Genomic DNA, 8,513 nt, shown 5'->3' with positions numbered 1-8,513 from the left:
GGTCCTTGGCCTTCTCCTCTCCTACCATCCTGCCCTTCCCCCGACCTCGGCCACCAGCTCCCCAGACCCTCCCAGACTTCGTCATCCTAAATAACTGCACCCCTCCGAGATCTCCGTTTCAGAGCCCGCCCCTGATTTTTCCAGCCCATTCCCTTGAGTGCCCAATCCTACAGTCTTCCCCTTCAAGGACCCTTCCTCTCGCCACTATGCCACCCCCTTGGTCTGTTCTTCTTCTTTTTTTTTTTTTTAGAGAGGGAAGGGAAGGAGAAAGAGAGAGAGAGAGAAAGAGAGAGAGAGAGAAACATCAATGTGCGGTTGCTGGGGGCCGTGGCCTGCAACCCAGGCATGTGCCCTGACTGGGAATCGAACCTGTGACACTGGTTCGAAGCCCGCACTCAATCCATTGAGCTACGCCAGCCAGGGCTCCTTGGTCTGTTCTTGCCCACTGATGTCTCTCTCTGCTCCTGCACTTAACCACCCAGGGTCATAATCACCCCGTTTGCACACCCTTGGCTCCCCCTCTCCGCCACATTCCCTCTGTGGAGTCACAACGCTGGTCCGAGTGGCTAATGCAACCCCACCCTGCGGCCTCACTCCAGAACCTTCCGTCTCCAGTCCCAAAAGGCTGCTGGAGAATCAGATTCTGCTCCCCTCCCCCCCACCCATCTAGATACTAGTTCACACTTTCTCCTGTCCTTGGACCTCTGCCACCTCTTCTCCCCACACACCCTTTGGCAGAACTTGTTGGCTATTGTGCCCACAAAATAGGGCCATCAAAAAGAAACGCCACCAGCTCCCTCACCAGCGTCATGCCCACTGCCTTTCCCGCCCCTCCCCCATCCCATCTGGTCCCATCCCCCAGCCGGACCCTCCCCTAAGCTCTGGGTTCCCTTCTGTGTCCCCCGCCAAAGGGCAGCACCCAGGGCCATCACTGGTCTCCAAGATTCCGAGATACCATTCTCTGAATCAGGAAAAGGACCCATAACGATGTCCACGCCACACAGCTGACTAAACCACACCAGGGCACAGAGCTTGGGGGTCAGGACACGGGCTATGCTGTGTCAGGGCCCTGACCCTGCTCTCAGAGTCCCCTCCCCCATCCTTGATGCTTCCTTACTGACTCAGTCCCATCAGCACTTACACAGGGCGGTATTTTTTCCACCTTTAAAAACGAGCAAAAACACTAAACTTCTTCCCTTCTCATCACACCCAAATCCTAATTCTTCTCCCACTGCTACCTCTGGTGACCTCGTTTCAATCAACCCCCCCACCCCCACCCCAAAGCTGCTTTCCCCTGGGTGACCTCCGAGGTGCAGGTCCCCGGCCAGTTCCCAGGCAGCGCTAGGACAGTGGTCACTGGTCCTCCTTGGCGCCCCCCAAGACGCCACCTCTCAGCCTCTCTCCCTCCTGCCGGCATCTCTTTCCCAGTCTCCGCTGCTGGTCCCTCCTCTTCTCCTGAGCTCTCAGTGTTGGGGGTGCCAGGGCCTCCTCCCTTCCCTGACGCATGCACCCCAAGTGATCTCAGCGCCAGACCCTTCTAAGGCATTGTCCCTTCTCTGAGAGCGGCAGCTTTAGCCTCCTGCTGACCCAGGGGACCATCCTGGAGCCCCCCTGACTACCTGCTCCCACACACCACTTGCAATCCATCAGCCAATCCTGTCTGCTCTACCATCCAAGGATATCTAGAATCCAGCCCTGCTCACCCACTCCGTCCTCACCTCCTGAGCCCAAGCGATCACCACCTCTTGCCTCCTGACTGGTCTCCCACTCTGCCCTGCCCCCCTCACCCTGTGGCCTCCTCACCACAGTGGCAAGAGTGACCCTGAGAACTTAGGTCAGGGCTGGTCTGGACTCAACTCAAATGGCTCCAAAGACTCCCCAACCCACTCGGTTCTCAGTGAAGGCTCCCAGATCCCCACATCAGGGAGCCGGCTGGTCATACAAGGGGACACGGGGACACAGCCAGTCTGTCGGCAGATGGCTTGTCCCTGGCTACTTTCTCACCACGTGGCAGCGTAGTTTCAACAGACACATGGTGGCCCCCAAAGCCTAACACATTTACTTTCTGGCTTTTAGGGAAGTTTGTTTAAGATGGGAGGGGGCTGGCAAATGAGTGAAAAGGGGAATGTAGTTGATCATATTGTGATAAGTTTACACGGTGACAGATGATTCCTAGAATTAGTGGGGTGATCACATTGTGAGGTATAAAATGGTCAAATCCTGCCTTGGCTGGTGTGGCTCAGTGGCCTGAGCATGGGCCTGCGAACCAAAGAGTCACTGGTTCAATTCCCAGTCAGGGCACATGCCTGGGTTGTGGGCCAGGTCCCCAGTAGGGGGCACTTGAGAGGCAACCACACATTGATGTTTCTCTCCGTCTCCCTCCTTCCCCTCTAAAAATAAATAAAATCTTTAAAAAAAAGTTGAACCCCCACATTGTACACCTGACTAATATAATCAACATAAGAATGTATACCAACTCTACTAAGGTTTTAAAACGTTTGCTGACCCCTGCCCCAGTGACCTAGCCCTGGTTACCAACCTCATCCCTACTCCTGTTTGCCGGCTCTTTCTGCTCCAAACACACCCGCCTCCTTGTTGTTCTCCCCAAAATGCTGCGTGTGTTCCGGCCTCAAGGCCTTTGCACTTGCTGTTCCCTCTGCCTGGAACTCTCTCCCCGCTCTCTTCTCCTTCAAGTCCTGCCTCGAACTTCACAGCGAGCCCCTCCCTGACCACTGTTTCTGCACGGCAGCTCTCTCCCCACCCCCTCCTCTCTTTGCAAGATCTTTGTCCGTGACTTAGCGCCACCTAACAGACTGAGGAAGTCAGTGTCTGCCTCTCTCTCTCTCTCTCCAGGGTCCGGGAGCCACTGTGTCTCTTTTCCAGGCCGTATTCACGGCATACGGAACAGTACCTGGCACACAGCAGGGGCTCCCGCACTGTGCTAAGCGAATGAGCCGTACTAAGCACCACGCCCCCTTGAGGATGCCTCCTATCATTACATCTGCACCGCGGCCCAAAGAATTAGGGCTTTGCTTTAGACAACAGGAAACTGGAGCTTAACAAAGCTCCCGGCTCCGCCCTGGGTCAGGGGCTGCCGAGGGGCCCCCCTGGGCCTGACTCCACCTCCCGGCTTCCTCACCAGGACAACCCCACGCCCCACCTCTTTCCAAAGGAGACTTGAGACAGCTCAACCACATATCCCTTTCCACCCCCCCCCCCCATTTTCTCTTCCCCTCACCCCACCCGGGCTCTCTGTCTCTCTAACCCCCCACACTACCCGCCCCCTTTCCACTCCAATCAAGGACAGCAGAGCCTCGCTACTCTTCCCACCAAAAGCACTTGTGATCACTTTCCCTGCTCTCCTGAACTTGCCCTTCAGTGTGCTTGTCTTCCTCGGGCCCTTTTTACCCAGTTGGGTTTGAACCTGGAGGGGACCGCAGGCAGGACCGCTAACGATCCAAGTAGGCAAAGGGTGGGGGGGGGTGGTGGCGGTCAACGTCAGCGAGCGTGCTCCCGGGGTCCCGCACCAGCCTCGAGGTGCGCAGTGTGCCTGAGAGCCCCTAGCTGTGAGCGTGGCCTCCGCCGTCTGCGCATGTAGGGGTCCGAGGGCGGGGCTAGGGGGCGCCCGCGGTCCTCGGCCCTGGGGGTTCTGGCCGCCCCCGCCCCCACTCAAGCTGGGTCTCCGCAGGAAAAGCACGTGGCCTTGTGCAAACTTCTGGCTCGCGCCAGACACGTCAGACTGCCGGCCTCCAGGCCCCTCTGAAACTGGCTGGAATCCACCCCACCCCCTCCTCTCTGCACGGTGTGCTCCGGCCAAACCACACTTCCCCTGCGGCATTTTCCGCCTCTAAGTCCTGGTCCGTGCTGTTCCCCACAGCACCCTGCGCCACCCCACCCACTCCTTCCTCGGTCTGAAGTGTGTTCTTGTCCTTTCTAAACACCCACCGGGAGAGAAAAGAGCACTGGGCCGGGAAGACCCGGTCGAGACGGGTTCCGCGGCTGAGTGACTTGAGGCAAGTCCCTAACTTCTCCGAACCTCAGGCTCCTTTATCTGTAAAAGGGGAGTGGTAACACCCACTCTATTGCCCTCCGGCTTGATTGGAGAGCCGCTTCGGGGACGCCAGACAGCCTTTCAAATTCTACCGCAGTCCTCGGAGGAGGGGGTGGTTATCGCTTCCTGATTAAGTCCGTGCATCTAGTACCTCCTCCTAAACCTGCTGGATTGAACTTAACTTTCTCTTTTTCTTTTTTAAAGATTTTATTTATTTTTTTAGAGAGGGAAGGGAGGGAGGGGGGGAGAGAGAGAGAGAGAGAGAACATCAATGTGCGGTTGCTGGGGGTCATGGCCTGCAACCCAGGCATGTACCCTGACTGGGAATCGAACATGCGACACTTTGGTTTGCAGCCCACGCTCAATCCACTGAGCTACGCCAGCCAGGGCTGAACTTAACTTTTTCAACCTTTCACTTTCTTCAGCCTTGCTGCGTCCATGTATTTAGGTGTGTTTTATGAACACAATATGGCTGGAATTTTTAAAAAAATTATTTACAGCCCTATCTCTATCTCCCTCTCCTCTCTCTCTAAAAATAAAATCTTTAAAAAAATTATTTACAAGTATATGATTATGACACATTTCTACAAACCATCTTAATTTTGTGCTTGCTAGTGATCAAATATCATGTTTCTCTTTCCTTTCTTATCTTTTTGTTTTTTTTGCAAATCTTCCCCCCCCCCCAACTAGCTTGGAACTTGTACGTTGTATTTCTGTCGTTCAGTTGTTATCCAAGACATTTTAATGTGTATTTTATTTGACCAAGTCTACAGTTAATCCAGTATTTACCTTCCTTCCAGACCCCCACCCCCTAAAAAAAAAAAGGCTTTATAATACGTTGTATCTGGTCCGCTCTCCCTGAAATATATTATTTTCATGAACACTAAACCACATTTACTATTTCCTTTGTGCTTGTCAGATCTCCCTTATGGAAAAATGTCCTTCCCCCAAAACATTCTTTAGACATTGCTTTCTTGAAGGTCTGTCGGTGATAAACTCCACTGTCATTTCTCTGAATGTCTTCATTTCACCCTCATCCCTGAGCGATAACTCGCGAGCACAGTTTGAGGGGGACGGTTATTTTTATCAGTATTTCGAAGCTGACATTCCTGTCTTCTGACATCAACGGTGGCTGCTGCTAAGTCATCAGTTGCCGCTGTAACTGTTACCCCTTCTAGGATATCTTTCCTACCCGGCTGCTTTGGGGGTCTTAATGTGTGTCCGGTGTTCTGCGGTTTTCCCTCGTCCATTCGTTCTACCTTTATGAAGCACTGACTGCAGGAGTCCCCGAGGCCCAGCGGCAGGCGTGGCCTGTTAGGAACCAAGCCTTGCGGGAAGCTCGCCTGAGCCCCGCCTCCTGACCCACCCCCACCCCCGCCTGAGTCCTGCCTCTGGTCCCTCCCCCCCGCTCCGCCTCCTGCCCAACCCTCTACCCCACACCCTGCCGCCAATCCTTGGAAAAACCGGCTGCTGGTGCCAAGAAGTTGGGGACCGCTGACTTACTGGGTGCGGGCACTGTTCCAGGTGCTGAAAATACAGCAGTGGGTGAAACAAGTCCCCATGTGAGGACTAGGAGCGTAGATTTCTTCTTATTCTGTTTGGTGATTATTTGGCGTCCGGATCTGAAATTCGGTGTCAGTCTATTTTAGAACATTCTCTGCCATTTTTTCCTCCTGAGGGTCCCCCCCTCTCCCATTGTCCCCCGCAGGAACTCTGATTATACTGTTGGGCCTTCTCACTCTATCCTTTATTTCTTAACGCCTCGTATTTTCTGCCCTTTTCTGGTGCGTTCTGAGTCATTCCTTTACATCTGTCTGCAAGACGACTGATTTTTCCCTTCTGGCGTCCTCGACCGAGTCTCCTCTTTCCGGGTCTGTGTTTCCAGCTGTGACATGAGGAGGACCCAGGGTTGCCATCAGTTTGTGCTCTGGGGCATCCTACGTTAGAATGACAGTGGTGACAGGGGACATGCTCCACCCACCTGGCTGTTTCACATACGGGGTGAGATTTCTTTTGAACACAGGGTTTGAAATAAGACTTTTCAAACCCCTGGGCTAGGGAGGCGCTGAGCTTCCTTCCAATCCAGGTGTGTGGTTCTGCATGGAGATCTCCGAGATGGTAACATTTAATAATAACCACCTGGTGACTCTGGTGACAGTCTCCGGAGTGACAGGTGTGCGCACAAGCTCCCAGGCACCTGGAGAACTGGACCCTCGGGGTTCTGCTGTGCCCAGTGAGGAACCTCTCTGCTTTACTTCCCCACAGTTTTTTCAATCTTTTGAACACTTGCAGAAAGCACTCAATAAATGCGTATGGAATGAATAATAGATGAATAGATGGAGGGATGGCCAGCCAGCCTGGTGTTGGGATTCAGGATGCGCTACCCCCAAACATGGCACCGGGGCATATTGGTGCCTTCAGCTGAAGGGGTTTAAGAAAATCACAGAAGCAGGAAAGTCATTCCGACATCCGCCCCCCCGCTCCCCCATTTCACTCTCCTCCCCCGAGACAGGTCACAGCTCTCTGGTGGGAAAGGTCGCCTCTCCTACCAGGAGGAAGACTTCTCATCACGGGAGATAGGGGATTACGGCCCAGAACTCTGTATAAACAAGCCTCGTGAAACTAAGCCTCATCTTCCTCGTTACTTCACCATCGACCACCCCCAGCTCAAATCCTTTAGTCTCATCTTTTCTTCCCAAGTTTGTTGTTTGTCTAAAAGTTATAAAAGCTTCCTGTTTTGGTCCCTTCGGGTCTTCAGTCTCTTGTGAAGTCTTGCAGGTACACATACAACTTCAGTGAAAATGTGTACTTTCCTCCTGTTTATCTTTGTTAGTTTAACTTCCAGACCCCACTGGGGACCCCCCCAAGAGGGTTGAGGAAAACTTTTTCCTTCCTTTCCTGTCTCTGAATACAGGTAATGAGAGCTTACATTTATTAAACATGTTGCTAATTTTTTCTTTCTTTTTTTAAAGATTTTATTTATTTATTTTTAGAGAGAGGAGGGAGAAAGAGAGAGAGAAACATCAATGGGTGGTTGCTGGGGGCCGTGGCCTGCAACCCAGGCATGTACCCTGACTGGGAATCGAACCTGCGACACTTTGGTTCACAGCCCGAGCTCAATCCACTGAGCTACGCCAGCCAGGGCTACATGTTGCTAATTTTCAGTCCTCATTAATTCCCAAGTTAGTCACTATTATCCCCATTTTTTGGATGAAGAAACCGAGACACAGTGAAGTGAAGAGACTCTTGCACAGCCAGTGACTGAGGGCAGCGACACTGAAAGCAAGGCCTGCTGGCTCCAGAGCTGGTCTGGAGGGAGGCTGTGAGAGCTGGGATTTCCAGACTGTTCTAACACTCCGAGGGCTGGCCCAAGTGGGGGGGGGGGTAGGGCAGGGGGGTGAGGTGGGGATCTGTGGGTTCCACTGACTCTGGTCTGGTTTTGGTCAACAGAGACAGTGATGGCCCTGGGGCAGTTACTCTGGCTTCCTCATTGGGAAGATTCGGCTTTGTGAAAACAAGAAATGCATTATCTGTGAACTACACAGGCCCTTTCAGCTCTCCCCCGCAGAAGACCAGAGGCAAGAGGAATTTGCTTCCTGTGGTTAAGTTTCTAGACTGTCAGACACCATAACCTATAGACTATTTCCCAGTCCATACGGAAGCTGGTGTTTAAAAAAAAATACAAAACAAAACGCAGTGGTGAGAAAGTCTAGTTGGAAGCCCCATTGTGACCCACCTGAGACCGAGTTCCTGGCCTGGCCCTAACCCTGGCCTTCTTGCTGACCCCGGGTCAGTGGCAGCTCCGGCCCCCAGCTGTTCAGGCCCCAAACCTTGCAATCACTGAACCCTATCCAGCAGCCGCCCTGTGGGGGAAGTCAGTCTCCTGCAAGCTGTCTTCCAGCCCCAGGCTGCCTTGCCACCACAGGCCTTGGGTGACACTTCCTCACCAATAGAGGGAGCCACACAGCCTGTGCCCAGCCGGTCACCCTGTATGGCAATGTCTTTCCGTAGCTCAACGCATGCCCGTTTGTTCTGCTTAAGCATGGGTGCCACATGGCGCCTGGCCAGCCCTGCTGCTGTGTGTCTTCCTCGGGGAGGGCACAGGGTCCTTCCATCTTGGCATAAGAGAAAGCAGATGTTCCCAAGTCAGATGCTGGGGGCCCGTGCGGGGGGTCAGAAGTGGGGGGGAGACCTGCCTGGGGGAGGGACACCCGCTGCTGAAGCTGACCCCGGCCGAGCGAAGCACGGTCCATTCAGTGCGGCGTCACCCCCTCGGCACCTCCACGACCGAGGCTCGATGGGCGCTAGGATCTGAGTCGGCCCCGGGACTAGAGCCGGGACCTGGTGTTCTGCACCACGTGACTGCGTGTCATCGCCCCACCTGCACCTCCTAGCCCAAGTCACCAGCACTGTCCCTTCAGAGCAAGTCAGAGCACGACCAACTCTGTCCTTCTCACTCAGT

The sequence above is a fragment of the Phyllostomus discolor genome, chromosome 5 (assembly GCF_004126475.2).
Source record: "Phyllostomus discolor isolate MPI-MPIP mPhyDis1 chromosome 5, mPhyDis1.pri.v3, whole genome shotgun sequence".
In the NCBI taxonomy this organism is placed as follows: Eukaryota; Metazoa; Chordata; class Mammalia; order Chiroptera; family Phyllostomidae; genus Phyllostomus; species Phyllostomus discolor.
The sequence above is the reverse complement of the archived record's forward strand: the minus strand, read 5'-3'. Positions refer to the sequence as shown.